The 17,814-nt window shown below is 41.0% G+C and overlaps 2 pseudogenes; both read left to right on the forward strand.

The window, feature by feature from the left end:
* Nucleotides 1–3,907: 3,907 nt before the first annotated feature.
* On the forward strand, nt 3,908–4,171 carry LOC134367840 (protein kish-A-like; annotated as a pseudogene).
* Nucleotides 4,172–5,966: 1,795 nt separating this feature from the next.
* On the forward strand, nt 5,967–6,557 carry LOC134367841 (Parkinson disease protein 7 homolog; annotated as a pseudogene).
* The last annotated feature ends 11,257 nt before the right edge of the window (nt 6,558–17,814 follow it).

Here is a 17,814-nt window from a genome sequence, read left to right on the forward strand (position 1 = left end):
AACTCAAAAGACCCTGAATAGCCAAAGCAATCTTGAGCAAGAACAAAGCTGGAGGCATCACACTTCCTGTCCTGACTTCAAATTATATCACAAAGTTATAATAATCAAAACAGTATGTCACTGGAATAAAAATAGACATACACACCAATGGAACAGAACAGAGATCCCAGAAATAAATCCACACATATATGGTCAAGAAATTTCAACAAAGGCACCAAGAATACACAATAGGGAAAAGACAGTCTCTTTAATAAATGTTAGAAAAACTGGAAATCCACATGCAAAAGAATGAAAGTGGACCTTTACCTTACACTGTACATAAGAATACAAAATGGATTAAAGACTTAAATGTAAAACCTAAGATCATAAAACTCCTAGAAGAAAATATCGAGGAAAAACTCCTTGACATTGTTTTTCGCAGTGATTTCTTGGCTATGACACCAAAGGCACAAGCAATAAAAGCAAAAATAAACAAGTGGTACTATGCCAAACTAAAATTTTCTGCACAACAAAGGAAACCATCAACAAAATGGAAAGGCAACCTACAAAATGAGATAAAATATCTGCAAACCATATCTGATGAAGGGTTAATATCCAAAACATAAGAAATTCTTACAACTCAACAGCAAAACAAACAAACAAACAAATAAACAAAACAAAAACCTCTATTAAAAAATGGGCCAAGGACCTGAACAGACATTTTTCCAAGGAAGACATACAACAAGTATATGAAAATGTGCTCGACATCTCTAATCATAAGGAAAATGCAAATCAAAACCACAAAGTAATATCACCTCATGCCTTTTGGGATGGCTATTATCAAACAGCCAAAAGATAACAAGTGCTATTGAAGATGTGGAGAAAATAAAACCCTTATACAGTACACTGCTGGTGGGAATGTAAATTGCTACAGCCAATATGGAAAACAGTATGAAGGCTCCTCAAAAAATTAAAAATAGAACCACCATATGATCCAGGAATCCCAATTCTTGGTATATATCCAAAAGAATTGAAATCAGGATCACAAAGAGACATCTGCACACCCATGTTCTCTGCAGCACTATTCACAATAGCCAAAATATGGAAACAACCTAAGTGGCAGTCAATGGATAAAGAAAATGCGGTGTATATATATAATGGAATATTATTCAGCCTTAAAAAATAAGAAAAGCCTATCATTTGTGACAACATAGATGAACCTGAAAGGACATTATGCTAATTGAAATAAGCCAGACACAGAAAGACAAATACTTCATGATCACACTTACATGTGGAATCTGAAAGTCAAACTCACAAAAACAGAGTAGAAGGATGATTATAAGAAACGGGGGGTTACGGGAAAGGGGGTGATGTTGGTCAAAGTGTACAAACTCTTAGTTATCCAAGATGAATACGTTCTGGAGATCTAACGTACAGCATGGTCACAATAGTCAACAACACAGACTGTATGCTTGTAATTTGCTAAGAGGATAAATCTTAAATTAAATCTTTGCAACACACATATAAACACACATACACCTTAATATGGAGAGGTAATGGATATGTTAATTAGCTTGATTGTAGCGGTCATTTCACAATGTATGCATATATCAAAAAAATCAGAGCCATGCCGGAACAGGCAGGAGCTGTGGGACCTCCAGCCCAGGTCAGTCCCCACTCAGAGAGCCACCAGGCCCACACGCCCCGAGTCAGCCATGCCAGAACAGGCAGGAACCACGGGACCCCCAGCCCAGGCCAGGGCCCACCTCCCAGAGAAGCCTGAGAGCCACTGGGCCCACAAGCCCCAAGTCAGGCACACCAGAAAAGGCAGGCGCCACAGGACCCCCAGCCCGGGCCACTCCCCCCCCCATGCAGAGAGGCCTGAGAGCCACCAGGCCCACATGCCCTGAGTCAGCCATGCCAAGAACAGGTAGGCACTGCAGGATCTCCAGCTCGGGCCAGTCCCCGCTGCCCAGAATTGGCAGTCCCTTCAGGATGTAGATCAGACATCAGCATGGAATGAGTGCATCGTGATACCCCCTGCCACGATGACTAAACACCAAAGGAAAGATACCAGAAATATGAAAAATCAACATTCATATGGAACAATAAAACACCCTGAATAGCAATCCTGAGCAAAAAAAAATAAAGCTGGAAGCATAACACTACCTGAATTCAAATCCATCTGATATTAGACAAAGGCAACAAAAATCTACATTGGGGAAAAGATTGCCTCTTCAACAAGTGGTGCTAGGAAAACTGGATGTCCATATGCAGAAGAATGAAACTAGATATGCATCTCTCACCATACACTTAAATCAACTCAAAATGGATTAAAGACCTAGGTATAAGACCCAAAACTGTAAAATGGCTAAGGGAAAATATAGGTGAAACACTTCAGCAGTTAGGTCAGGGCACAGGCTTTATAAACATGAGCCCAAAAGCACAAGCAGCAAAAGAAAAAATAAATAAATGGGACTATATCAAACTAAAACGTTTCTGCACAGCAACAGAAACAATCAACAAAGTGAAAAGACAACCGACGGAGTGGGAGAAAATTTTTGCCAACTATGCCTCCGACAAGGGACTAATATCCAGAATATACATAGAACTCAAGCAATTATACAGTAAAAAAATAAATGACCCAATTAAAAAATGGGCAAAGGAGATGAATAGACATTTTTCAAAGGAACACATACAAATGGCCAACAGATACATGAAAAAATGCTCAACATCACTAGTCATCAGGGAAATGCAAATTAAAACCACATTGAGATACCACCTCACCCCAGTTAGACTGGCTATGATAAAAAAGATGGTGAATAATAAATGCTGGTGAGGGTGTGGAGAGAAGGGAACACTCCTGCACTGTTGGTGGGACTGTAAATTAGTACAACCACTTTGGAAAACAATTTGGAGGTTTCTCAAACAACTACAGAGAGATCTTCCATATGATCCAGCAATCCCTGTTCTGGGTATATAACCAGAAGAATGGAAATCATTATGTCGAATAGATACCTGCACTCCCATGTTTATTGCAGCTCTGTTTACAATAGCCAAGGTATGGAACCAACCTAAATGTCCATCAATAGATGATTGGATAAAGAAACTGTGGTCTGTGTACACTATGGAATACTCCTCTGCCATAAAAAAGAGTGAAACACTCCCATTTGCAACAACATGGATGAACCTGTAGAAACTTATGTTGAGTGAAACAAGCAAAGCACAGAGGGATAAATACCACCTGTGCCCACTCATATGTGAGAGCTAAGAGAGAAAGGAAAGAAAGGAAGACCACAGTAGTGCCATGATCCAACAGAGGGAGGGAACATTCCTAGGGCTACAAATTGTAGTTGAGGGGAGAGGGAGAAGAGGAGGGAGGCTGGGGAATAATTGAGTTGGGGACATGGGGTACAAATGTAATTTGTGGTAATGGGTATACAGCCAGTATGAATCTGGCCCCCACATCATGGGCAGGAGGGGGGACAATCAGCTTTGTATCTCATGAATAGTCGTAACAAACATATATATATATATATATATATATATATATATATATATCACAAAGCTACAGTAACCAAAACATCATAGTACTGGCACAAAAACAGACATTCAGACCAGTGGAACAGAATAGAGAACCCAGAAATCAACCCACATACTTATGACCAATTGATCTTTGACAAAGGCACCAAAAACCATACATTGGGGCAAATATTGCTTCTTCAATAAATGGTGCTGGGAAAACTAGATATCCACATGTAAACGAATGAAACTAGACCCGTACCTATCACCATATACCAAAATCATCTCAAAATGGATTAAAGATGTATATATAAAACACGAGAGAGAGCGAGACGGGCAGACAGGGCATGCACACCTCTTCCGCCCTGGGCCCAGAAGGGTGATGTGGCTGGGCCATCGCCGGCCTATGTCTGCCATTTTTAATTTTCAGAGTCTGTTGACTGTAATCTTGCTGCTTATATGTACCTGTGCTTATATCCGATCCTTGGCACCAACCCTCCTGGACAGAAATAAAACTGGACTGCTGCATGTATTTGGGAAGTGCCCCAAAATTGGTGAACAGAAGAGCCCTTGAGTTGCAGTGTGCTGTGTAGTGATGGCCTTCAGCATCCTGTTCATACAGCAGCTTGAAAAAATGTGCCAGAATTTAATTGCCATCAGATTTCAATGAGAACAAGGACTTATGCACAGAAAATAATGGAAAGAATGGTTAACCTTTTTATCTCCCAACACTAAATGAGATAAATTTCTAGTTGCTGTCCTCTATTTTTATGTTTTTGGACCAATGTTCTATATAAATAATTAAGATGTAACCATTTAATACTCAAAGAGTTTAATAGTCTGTAACAGTCAATCTCAGTACTGTCACTACAATATTACATTCTACAAATGTCATTCTGTTGTGTCAGATACCAATTTTTAGTGAGGTATCTCTAAAGCACATAGTAGAAAACAAAATTAGTAATTTCTCCAGTTCCTTTCACTGTGATTTGGAAATGATAAATCTTTAATGAATGAGAACTTTTTTAGACCAGCTTTTTCACTGAGGAAAAAAAAGTTTCAATTCGTGTTGGTAAGAATTGCATTTATATTTAATAATGCTTGCTTTTTCTCTGGCCACACCATTTTGAGCATTAACCAGAGTACCTCTACTCTTAACAAACTCTGTTTATTACAGGTATTTAAAATACTTAAAACAAGCCTATGCAGTTCTTAAGGAGGAAGATAAATGAGATAAATGACTTGAAAATGGTGTTTGGAAAATGTTCATATTTAACATAAGAGGATTTAGACTAGCCAGTTGGCATTAAAGTAGCCTCTGAAACCTCCAGTCAAGTATAGATATATGTCTTAAGCATAAATTTAAAGAGGTAGCTAGCTGTCTTTCTTTGAAAAAAGACAATATTCTTAAAATGAAAAGAGTAAAATAGAACAAATACAGAATGATAATCCTGTAAAATAAATTTAAAAAACATGAAACTATAAAACTATTGAAAGAAAATGTATGGGAAACACTTCAGGAAATAGGACTGGGCAAAGAATTTATGACAAGATCCCAAAAACACAGGCAACAAAAGGAGAAATAAACAAATGGGGTTATATCAAACTAAAAAGCTTCTGCACAGCAAAAGAAACAATTAACAGAGCAAAAAGACAACCTACAGAACGGGAGAAAATGTTTGCAAACTATGCATCCAACAAGATATTAATATCCAGAACATACAAGGAACTTGGACAACAGTAAAAAACAAGTAACCCAATTAAAAAATAGGCAAAGGAGCTAAATAGGTATTTCTCAAAGGAAGACGTACGAATGGCCGACACACAAAAAAATGCTCAACATCATTCAGCCTCAGGGAAATGCAAATCAAAATCACACTGAGATATCATCTCACGCCAGTTAGACTGGCCAGTAAAAAAGACAGAGAATAGCAAATGCTGACGAGGATGTGGAGTAAGGGGAACCCTCCTATACTGTTGGTGGTATTGTAAATTAGTGCAGCCATTACAGAAAACAGTATGGAGTTTCCTCAAACAACTGCAGATAGAACTGCCATATGATCCAGCAATCCCACTGCTGGGTATATACTCAAAGGAATGGAAATCAACATGTCAAAGGGATCCCTGCACTCCCATGTTTATCACAGCTCTATTTACAATAGCCAAGAGTTAGAATCAACCTAAATGTCCATTGTCAGACAACTGGATAAGGAAAATGTGGTATATATACACAATAGATTTATTCTCTGCCATCAAAAAAGAATGAAATTCTGCCATTCGCAGCAACGTGGATGAACTTAGAGAAAATTATGTCAAATGAAATAAGCAAGGCACAGAAAGAAATGCTGCATGTCCTCACTCATAAGTGGGAGCTTAAAAAAAATAAATTTAAAAAGAAAGATATAACAGGTGCATGCCAGCATGCATTCCCTTTCAGTCAGGTTTGGGTCTTTAGAAAATATTACATGAAAACGGCTACAAAAAGAGCTCTGGTCATCCTGGCTAAGGGAGCAGAGGAAATGGAGACAGTCATCCCTGTAGATGTCATGAGATGAGCTTGGATTAAGGTCACCATTTCAGGTCTGGCTGGAAAAGACCCAGTACAGTGTAGCCGTGATGTTGTCATTTGTCCTGATGCCAGTCTCAAAGATGTAGAAAAACAGCGACTATGTGATACGGTGGTTCTACTAGGAGGTAACCTGGGTACACAGAATTTATCTGAGTCTGCTGCTGTGAAAAAGATACTGAAGGAAGAAGAAAACAGGAAGGGCCTCACAGCTGCCATATGTGCAGGTCCTACTGCTCTGTTGGCTCATGAAATAGGTCTTGGAAGTAAAGTTACAACAAACCCACTTGCTAAAGACAAAATGATGAATGGAAGTCATTACAGCTACTCGGAGAATCATGTGGAAAAGGATGGCCTGATTCTTACAAGCCGAGGTCCTGGGACCAGCTTTGAGTTTGCTCTTGCTATTGTTGAGGTGCTGAGCAGCAAGGAGGTAGCTGACCAAGTGAAGACTCAACTCGTTCTTAAAGATTATAGCAGAAAAAGTTGACAGTGAGTTAGAGAAATAGGCCTTTTATAATCCATTCTCACTGTGTTCACTTAAAAAACGGTTGGTTAGTGTGCCGAGAAGCTGTCATTACTGCTTCTGTGGAGTATAGTTGTAAAGTAACAACTACACAGAGATTTCTCAACCTACAAATTGTCTTTACATTTCTGAACCTTGTTTGCAGAATAACAGGGCATTTAGCAAACTAAAAAAAAAAAAATAGGAAAGAAAGAATGATACAACAATCACTCACAATAGTTTGTTGAACTTTCAAAAGGAGAGAACAGAACTGAGGCCACCAAAAGTAGAAAAGGGGGAGGGGAGGGGGGGTTAGCGAGAAATTGGTAAAGGGCCACAAAAAATGATTTCATTGTGTAATGTTGAATATACAAATTATCCTGATTTGAGCATCACATATTGTACACAGGTATTGATATTCAGTGCTGTACCCCACAGATACATAAAATCAATTATGTTTCAATAAAAAAATGTAGTAAAATAAAAAAATAATAAATTCCCCTGCTTAAAGGCGGGGAGGAGAATTTCATGCTGGAGATGGTGAAGATAATCTTTTAGGAATAAAAAGGGAGATACTAACCCAAATAGAACTGAAGGCACTCACACATGTGGCAAGGTCTGCATGCACCCAGACAGCTCATAGAAGGATGGGATGAAGGGATATGAGTTACACCCACATTACACCCACCTTGTTTTCCTGGATTTCTCCCAGCTCAACCCCCTTTTCTCCCTTCCCTCCTCTTTTCACTCTTTCTCTGTTTTTCCCATGTCTCTCATGTTCTCATTCATTAAGCTGAGTGGTATCTATGAAAAAAAAATTCAATGGTACTCACAATGAAGACGAAACCCCAATCTTTCAAGGATACTTTTCCAGCCATGGCTGACTGGGAGAATTTGAATGGAATCCATTTCCACATACTCTTCTCTCATATGTGTGGTTTCCTAAATTTATATCTGTCCTCCAATGACCATGGAGCACATCCAGGTTCTCTTCCCACCCTTTTCATTATCAACTCGTTCCTATTTAGCCTGCAGAACCAAACATTTTTCCAAAAGTGCATTGTGACTTTATCAGCCTCCAGAATTAGGAGGTTAAAAATTCTATCAAGCAAATTTGTCAAAAGCAGCTGAGGACTTGAAAACCCAACTCCATGCAGGAGCCAAGGCCAGAGGCCAATATGAAGACAGGACCCCTGAGGACTGCCACCACCTCACTGCAAACTTGGGGTCAGACTCCCTAGCCTAGCAACTGGATATCCAACATGTCATGATCCAAAAGGAAGAAAGAGTACAAATGGGAGGAAATGATTTTTACAAAATTGCAGGACTACAATATGTGGATTGACTAGACACGAGAAGGTAAAGTGCATTAAAAAGCCAACAAATACCAAGTCTTTTCAGGGCACTTTTGAATATACAAAACAGGTTCCTAGAGAATAACCACTAGTCTAAATACCCCTGCCTGAATGTATAGAGATAATCCAATATAAAAATTATCTCTGTGAACAATCAGAAGACTTTAAGTCCAGAGAGCAGAAGGGAGTCAGCATGTGGTAGGGTCTGCATACACCTAACATCTCACTGAATGATGGGATAAAGCGATATTGGCTTACACCACTTTTGAAATGTGTAAACTGGATAAGGAAATGCACCCTCAGACCTACAATTCAGGCTGCATTGAAGCAAGATGCTGTGGGTCAGAAAGGTCACTGAAGGTCTGTCTTGAACATGATATTGAAAGCAACACGTTTTTGGATGTAAATGTTTTGGCAGAGGTTCCAAAGGTCAAAACAATAAATATCTAGGATCCCATATTCTAAGGTAAGGCAAAAACCTGAACATAATTGGGTCAGCTGGCATTGGTCCATTTTCCACCTCAGAGATGCAAAAAGTTAAAGTAGAAGGAGGAAAGAAATGTTGGAGAGAATTGTCATTGTGATAGGCATTTTCTTCCCTGTCCTGAATCAGGGCCTCCTCCCGCTTTCCCCAAACTCATAAACAAACATTCAACTTAAATGGGAGATACCTGCTGGAAAATGCCATATTCAGAGAGCAAACTGCCTTACCAAGTGTGTGCTTTTCTGGGAGCTGAGCATTAGTTATCCATTCCTCCAAGTTTTTCTTTAAGAATCTGAGCCATTTTTCAATGGTACCTGCTGCCTAGGGATAGCATGTGAAGTGAATAGTTCATCACAGGGGGGACTTTTTGCTGTAAAGGTTGCACCAATGTCTAACTGTATGTGGTTGGTGAATACAAATATAAAACCAGTCCAACTAAATCTTTCCACAGATTTACCCCATCTGCTGTGTGCACGGGATTGACAATGCCATACTCAGAAAAGGGATCTACTGCAGCCTATGCACAGTGAATAACCTTGAGAGGAGGGTACAGCACCAGGTCTGAACCATCAGCATGTAGGATCTGGAGAACCTCACTCTATTCGACTGGAAAGCTGGCACTCTGGGCATATTTGCCAGACTTCCTTGGTCTCTTGTGCTGGAAACACTGTCTTAATTTAGGGACAGGTCCTGCACTGTAGATGGATTACCATGCTTCATTGCATAGTCCATCAAGGTGACCATTATCCCAACATGGGCAGGACATGTCTGATGAGCCTATTGATTCCATTGATTTTCATCCCCAAATAGACCTTATTCATGGGCATCAACATGGGGCACAAACAGGTGTGCATCTTGTGCAATCACCTGATTATGTTTGCCACCACAGAGGCTGAGACTTGATCATACAGTCATCCACCTGCCAGGCACCAGTTCACACTGTCAGCCCAGGGGCACCTGCCCAGGAGTGAGTCAAAATGTAACAAGGTGAATCAGGGGGGCTGTTTCCAAAGCAAGCCCATATCTAAATCAACAGAGCAGAATTCCATTTTCATGCACAGAAAGATTTTGTGAGGGTTGTTATAGCTACCACAGCCCACTACATCCCACCTGCCTTTAACTTAGTGGATGGTCCATGAACAAGACTCAGGCATGCTCAGGAACCTGGATGCACCAAAGCCACCAGGAACATCAAGGTGCTGGCACAGTCCCTGCATCTGAGACAGCCACATCTAGAAGGTGACTGGACACTTTTTCCTGCACCTCTAAGACACCTTCACTACCTGGTGTACTTTGGCCCCAGAAATACCCTTTTCCCTTGAAAATGGATATTTCTAGCCAAACCCATTTTGCTAGTGATCTTATTTGGGACCCATCCTATAATAAAGAAGTCAGGGAGTATCAACACCTGCTCTTGCCTTGTTACTCTACTGATGTCCACCGACACCCACTAGCAAGACCAAAAATCCCTAAAATGGGGTATATCAAATGGTAGTTTCAGGCAAGGGCCACAAATGAATCCCAATTCAGTGTGCCACTGAATAGGGGCCATATCTTTTCCTTTAGGTTCTTGTCTGCATTAATGTCAGTTGCTGATACTTTCTTTCAAAACGCCTCTGGGTGACTTGCCTGAGTGGAAAGGTGGTCTAGACAGCTTGTTGGAGTTTCTAAGGCAGGCTTTTGGTCAACTCAAACGCTTTTCAAGTAATCTTATGTAATGGGCTGATAGGATCCCTATGTGAGGTATAAAATATATCCAATAATGAACAAGCTTATCATGTTCTGTGCCAAATTTGGTTTTTGTAAGTTTTAAAACCATCAATTTTTCCTGAACAGGCTCAGGGACTGTACTCTGGTCATCAGCCCACATGGTTCACCAGAACTATATCTAAATGACTGGCTGCTGATTCTTGCCAGGGTTAATCTTCCAGTACTGGTCACTCAGATATTGGACTGTCCATTAAACACCGACAATATGGTGTCCTTAGCCCTTCCAATGAAAATATCACCATTTAAAGGTACCAGGACAGGGCCGAGCCCGTGGCACACTTGGGAGAGTGCGGCATTGGGAGCGCGGCGACGCTCCCGCCGCGGGTTCGGATCCTATATAGGAATGGCCGGTGCACTCACTGGCTGAGTGCCAGTCACGAAAAAGACAAAAAAATAAATAAATATATAAAATAAAGGTACCAGGACACCTCTGGTTAGATTTCCCCATTTGTAGGTCTTATTCTATCCATTGATGAGAAATCACATGAAGGTTTATGTCACCATGAGGCAGCAGTGAACATATACTGTAATCTGAGCTCTATGAAGCCAAACAGGCTCTGAACAAATGATGCAGTGGTACCTGAAGAAAGCATTAGAACGTCCACCATTGCAAACCAGGCCATTCTTTCTGTACAATGAACTCTGTGACCATTTTGATATCTACAAGTGAAATGGCAAAGAAGACTTGCCATATTGAGCTTGTGGTATAGCAAAGGGAGGCATCAAGTACCATAGGGTTTTTGGTCAACTGAGGAAACTCCTTTCACCTGCCCCCAACATGGAATTCTACACTGCTTTACTTATACCTCAGAGCTGGGCTGGAGAAGCCTGGCAGGCTCCAGGTTACCTATTCATCCAACTACCCCCATTCTATCATGGCATTTCCCCATTGGGAATATATCTCACAACCAAGAGAAGAATTATATGTATGTAACACAACTCTTCCCACTATATACTCAGCAGTATCAGTTACAATATGTTGCCTATGTATTGGCCCAAAAGGGCCCACCATAAACTCACATTAGTCCATAGTCCAATCTAACAGTTATTTTCACACCCAAAGTAAATTTCTTTTTTTTTTTTTTTTTTTGTCTTTTTCATGACCGGCACTCAGCCAGTGAGTGCACCGGCCATTCCTATATAGGATCCGAACCCACGGCGGGAGCGTCACCGCACTCCCAGCGCCGCACTCTCCCGAGTGCGCCACGGGCTCGGCCCCAAAGTAAATTTCTGACTGTGCCCACTGAGACTTCTTAGAGCCATAGTGACTTGTGCCCCAGGTCCATAAGGGCTGAAAGGGTTTAACATTTTTAAGTCCCCAATACTTGACTACACCAAGTCCCCAACACACCTTGATCAGTGCATAAAGCCTCCCATTCCAGTTAGAGGAGAGGCCACAGCCTCTGTTTGTTCTTAAAAGGAGAAAGATCTAGGTAAAAAGGAGATGCTAAATGTATTAAATGTGGTAAACATCAGTCTGAAGAGGAAGGGGATCTAAATCTCTTTGTCCTCCTCCTGTGACTAGCAATATGGTCGTGGCCAGACTAGCTTGGAACATGGGGTTGACCATAGACGACTAGGTCATCTTCTCTCCTTGTCCTCCAGCACAAGTAGCAGGGCTCCTTCATTTGCTAGCCAAGGAGTCAAGCACATATAGTCTCATTGGGCATTTGTCCAAGCACATCCTTAAAATCACTTCTTTCCTACTAACTGTAGGAGTGGACCTCAATACATTTCTGCATAACTGACTGCCCCTGTCACCAAACACTTTCTCAATGAAGTCTGCTACTTCCCCCCCCCCCCCCAGCTCCTGTTCAGTATTTGTCTGGTCAACCTGTGGGATCTCACCTGTATTTTTCCAAAAGAGCACTGTGACTTTATCAGCCTTCAGGAAAAGGAAGTTTAAAACACCATGGAATCAATCTGTGAAAAGCAGGTGGGGCAGATCCCCATGTAGTTTTCTTTCTTTTACTATAAGACAATGGACCAGCTTTTACAGCTGTTTTGTAGCAACAACTGTTCTCTCTGGAATGCATAATACTTTAGTTGGCGAAAGACAACAGTTGTTCTTTGACTACTCATGGGATTCAGTTAGTGAAACCACTTACATTACTTCAAGTATTGTAACTGGCAGGTAGACCCTGAATTTTGTTGGGGATCATAAGTTTCCCTTGCTGGTGCATATCCAAGGCCATAGGGAATGACACCTTCAACTTGACATCAACAATAATACAGTGAAAACATGGGGCACAAGAGGAGTTTTTCACTGATACAATATGAACATTTACAATTCAACAGGTAACACATTTCAAAACTAATTACACATCAGTACACAGTGCATGCAATAATCAGCTCACAGGCCTCTCAATGACAAAATCACTTTTAACTTTTTATCTTTTCACTACAAGTTCTATCAGGTGCATTCAAACATTTTCTACAGAAATTCAGACCATGAATATTTTTACACAGACACCACACCATCAGCTTCCAGCAGACCAGCTACTCATCTTGGCTGAAAGCCCAGAAAATGAGGAGAGGGACACATGGGGGAACAATTGGCACCAGTAAGCCTGGGCTTGCACATGCTTTCAGCCATTCTCTAAGGTCACAAAAAATATACACTTTTTTCTTTTTTTTTATTTTTGGCAGCTGGCCAATACCAAACCCTCAAACCAAAAGATCTGAACCCTCAGACAATGTTATAACAGTGCTCTCTAACCAACTGAGCTAACTAGCCAGCCCCACAAAAAAAAAAAAAAAAAGTAAGTACTTTTAAGAAGAATTAGGCATGAATTGAACAGGTGATTTCAATCTTACCTCTTACTACCTAACCTTCCAAACTTTTCCAACAGGTAGCATACCCTACCAGATCACAGAAGAATCTATCTTACCCCTAACCTGGCCCACACACCTTGTAAGGGGTTGGACAGTGGGAAGACCCTTATGCTCCCCACTCACCCACCATGTAGACAAGGGATGCTGTAAAGCTAGGGCTCGGGCTCACACACCCCTCAAGCCCATTGTACAGACTGGGTCACAAACCCTCCACACGCAGGTCTACGAGCTAGGTAATAAGAAAAGGTTCTGGGAGCTGTGGGTAAAAAAATAACAGGCTTTATTCAGAGCTAGGAGCAACCGCCCTAGTAGCTTCCCGGAGTGTTCTGAGAAGCAGGGTAGCGGCGTGTATTAGAGCTGTTAGTCTTTTATACTTAAGTCTATAATCCAGGACACCTGAGTGCCCATATGCAATTACATTACATAGTAACCAAGGAGCACCTGGGTGCACGTGGATGTTTACATCAAATGCTCAGCAAGATTCCGAACATCTGTGGGGCTCTGACTATTTTCCTATATTTTCCCAACAGATGCACTACCAGATCCTGTAGAGCCTTGATTTCTTCTAACCTGCCCTTTCTGTGCTACTGTGTCATAAGAATCTCATCTTACCCAATGACTCAACCATGGTAATCCCAGTGCCATCCCTGGTGTTTTATCAATCCTAATATGGGATGCAAAATCTCCTAGTAGGGGGGACCCTATTGCCCCTCTTGCTCCCCACTTAGGTTCAAGGATGCAATACCAGATGATACAGAACCTATGTTAGGAACAAATCTGGCCAATGTGACCTTTTGTCTAACAAGAGGGCATCATAACTTTCTCAGCCACACATTCCAGACTAGATATGCCATCTGATGCACAGAGACATGCAAGGCCAAGGGCAAGGACCAAATTATTATTCCATTAAACACTCTTAAAAAACCACTTTTAGGGCTGGCCGGTTAGCTAAGTTAGTTAGAGCCTGGTGTTATGAAACCAAGATCAAGGGTTCGGATCCTTGTACCGGCCAGCCTTCCCCTCTACCCCCCCGCAAAAAAAAAAAAAAAAAAGATAAAAAAAACTTTTACATTTTGATACTTTAAAAGTAACAAAGAGAATAAAAAGAAGAATGAGGCAAAAGTGCCACCTCCCAATGATCCTTGTCCCATACCAAAACAACAACAGGATAACAAAAGGGGATGAATGACCTGAATATGAATTGTAGGATACTCCCTTGTAGAGGAGGCACTTCTGAACTGCAGCTAAGTGATTTCCTATTCTGAAGCTCTATATCTGAGAGTAGGCAGGGAAAGATCCCCATATCCCAATAGACCCCAGAGGGGACAAGAAAACTGCCTTATGAGGATGAGGACTGAAATGGCTGACTCAAGTGCAACATTTCAGAAAGCTTAACTCATGTTCCCTAGACTCAGAACAACACAGGGCATAATGTCTGACCCATGCAGAGAGAAAAACTGCAGCTGGAGCTGCCCCTGCCAATAGGAACAGAAAGGGGTTGATGTAGAAGAGAATTGCACTTCCCTCAGCTGCAGAAGAAAGCTCGACTTATGTCCCCTGGACTAATGTGTGACTCATGAAAATGAAATCAATAACCTGGGGCAGGAATTGGTCGTGTCTTAAAGTATAAGAGAGGGCTGGCATGGAGCGAATGGCACTTTTACAACCTACAGAAAGAACTGTTTTCCATGGCCAATACATGGACCCTGTGAAAGTGAATGGACTAAGACTGTCTTAAAGGGAAAGCACCCAAGAGGAGCTAGAGACCAAAAAAAAAAAAATACTCAAAAGAAGTGAGAGCCACGAAGGCCTGGGTGTTTAGGGAGGTCTACTGTCCAGACAGAAGCCGGATCCATGGGCCCTTAAGTTAAGGGAAACAGGCACTAGTATCAGACTCACCTAGGAAGAGAAGATGCAGATAGAGCTGCCCTGAAGAGAAAAGGATTGTTTGTACAGGTCAAGATGTGTACCCTTAGAAAGGAACAATGGTGGGAATTTTCTCCACCCTCATGAGTAGAACAAAGATTACTCCCCTCTAACCTTAATGAAGTGAAAAAGAGCTTCAGAAAGCTTGACTAGTGTCTTCTGCAGTTAGTGGGACACAGGAACTAATGCCTGACTCATACAAATGAAGTCAGAAATCCAGGGCTGAAATGCCCAGCCACAAGATACAATAAGAGGGCTGACTTGAAAGTGAACTGCAATTCCACCACATGCAAAGAAAGGTCTGTGATTTCCACAGTCAACATGAGAAGTCCATGATAACAAATGTGCTCAGGTTGTCTTCAAAGAAAAGCACAAAGGTGGAGCACCCAGAGATGTGATGACCCCAACAGAAATGTGGGTCACAAGAGACTAAGGGGTAAGGGGAGCCTAGTGGCCAGTCATAGGAAAGGCATGGATATGAAAGAAGCCAGCAGTCTGAGGTTCCTTTCGGAAGCTCAAAATATGCCCATAAGAGCATCACATCAGGATTTCCTCTGTTCACAGCCTCAAAGACACATTACAAATTTGCCAATCATGACAAGGTGTGCTCTTCCATGCACCTCTCCCTGGGGACCACATCAAGAGTGGTAGTCAAGGAGGGAGGAGATGGAGACAGAAAAGGAAAAAAAGCTACTATATCCATCCTATTACACATATAAACACATCACTGGCAGGATGACAAAACCCATGAACGCTCCAGTTTGAAATAGGCAGAAATTTGTCAGTATTAAGGAGCGTAGGGTTTTGATTGATATAGTACATTGGGCCTCTAACTGTACAGAAGTGGCAAGTGCTCAAATGAGAGCATCCCATTGCAGCATGCAGGGTCTCATCTGTATTTTTCTAATATTACATTGTGGACTTAGAAGCCTCCAGGAAGAAAGAGTTAAAATCCCATGGAGTCAATCTGTCAAAAGCTCTGGGGCAATGAGTGCCTAGTCCTTGTGAGAATTCAACAGCTTGGACCAGGGGCCTACATAAAGACAGACCATTCTAGGTGCCTCCACTATCTAGCACACAAATTTGGGCTCAGGCTTCCTGGACTAGCATGCAGCCTGTAAAGCCTGGAGGACTGACATGTTGCTATGTAAATAGCAAAAGGAATATAAACACAAGAAACTGGTGTTCACCAAAATGAAGTGCAACTCACACTAGTCTGCCATATTGACTAGATGCATAAAGCTGCAAGGAAATCAATATCGAATGAATACTGAGACTTTTTAAGGGATCTTTAAATTTATAAGACAGGCTTCCTGAGAGAAACTACAAGACTAAACACCCAGGCTTGAAAGTGTGTGGACAACATCACACTAGAAATAATACAATATGAAAATTCTCTCTGAGAACAACCAGGTGGATTCAGGTTCAGAGAGACTTGAAGACAGTCACATATGTGGGGGACCTGCATGTACCCTGACAACTTCTACAAGGATGGGATAAAGAAACACTAACTTGCCCCCACTACTACCTCCCAATATTCTTCCCTGTCCCCTCTTTTGTCCTTTTCTCTGCCATATTTCTCTTTTTCATTACTTTTCCGTACCTCTTTACTGTTCTGACTCATTATGCCAAAGGATATCTATAAAAAATACAGTGGTTGTCTGACCTAGTTCAAAGCCCCAATTCTACAAGAAGACTTTCTTAGGGGTACCTAAGGATAGAGTCCTGATGGAATCCCTTTCCTCAATCTTGTCTTCTACACGTATGTTTTCTTATGAAAAACCATGGGCCTCAACCGTGTTCTCCTCCCTCCCTTTTGATAATCAATTTCTCCCATTTACAAATTATAAATCTCCTATAACAAAAAATACTTGTAAATATTTTCAACCTGGTATCATACAACTGTTTCTTTAGTACAATAACAGTAACACAAACAACCAAAGAAAAGGTAATTGAATTGGAAATCATCAAAATTTAAAACTTTTTGTGTTAAAGGATAGTATCAATAAAGTAAAAAGACAATCCACATAATGAGAAAACATATTTGCAAATCTGATAAGGTTGTAATATCCAAAATATACAAAGAACTCTAAAAACTCTACAATCAAAAGACAGCCCAATTTAAAAATAGATGAGCAAATGAATAGACATTTCTCCCAGGAAGATATACAAATGGACTAAATGCACATGAAAAGATGTTCCACATCGTTATTCATTAGGCAAATGCAAGTCAAAACCACAATGAGATACCATATCACACCTAGTAGGATGACTATAATCAAAAATAAGGACAGTAACAATTATTGGCAAGGATTTGGAGAAATGGGAACCCTCATACATTTCTGGGGTTAAATGGTGCAATTTTGGTGGAAAACACTTTGTCAGGTCCTCAAAAAGTCAAAAATAGAATTACCATATGGCCTAGCAATTTCAGTCTAGATATATACCAAAGAGAATTGAAAACACATGTTCACACAGAAATTTATCCTCAAATTTTCATAGCAGCATTGTTCATAACAGCCAAAGAGTAGAAACAATCCAAATGTCCATCAGCTGATCAATGCACAAACAAAATGTGGTATATCTTTACAATCAAATATTATTCACCCATAAAAAGAATAAGCATTGACATGTACTGCAACATGGATGAACCTTGAAACACTATGCTGCATGAAAGAAGCCCCACAAAAAGACCGTATATTATATGGTTCCGTTCATAGGAAATATCCACAATAGGCAAGTCCATAGTCAAACAGTAGATTAGTAGTTGTCAGTTTATGGGGAGTAGGGAGAACTGAGAGTGCCTACTAGGCGGTATTGGGTATCATCTTGGGGTGATGGAAATGTTCCAGAATAAGATAGTGGTTATCAT

The sequence above is a fragment of the Cynocephalus volans genome, chromosome X (genome assembly GCF_027409185.1).
Source record: "Cynocephalus volans isolate mCynVol1 chromosome X, mCynVol1.pri, whole genome shotgun sequence".
Classification (NCBI taxonomy): Eukaryota; Metazoa; Chordata; class Mammalia; order Dermoptera; family Cynocephalidae; genus Cynocephalus; species Cynocephalus volans.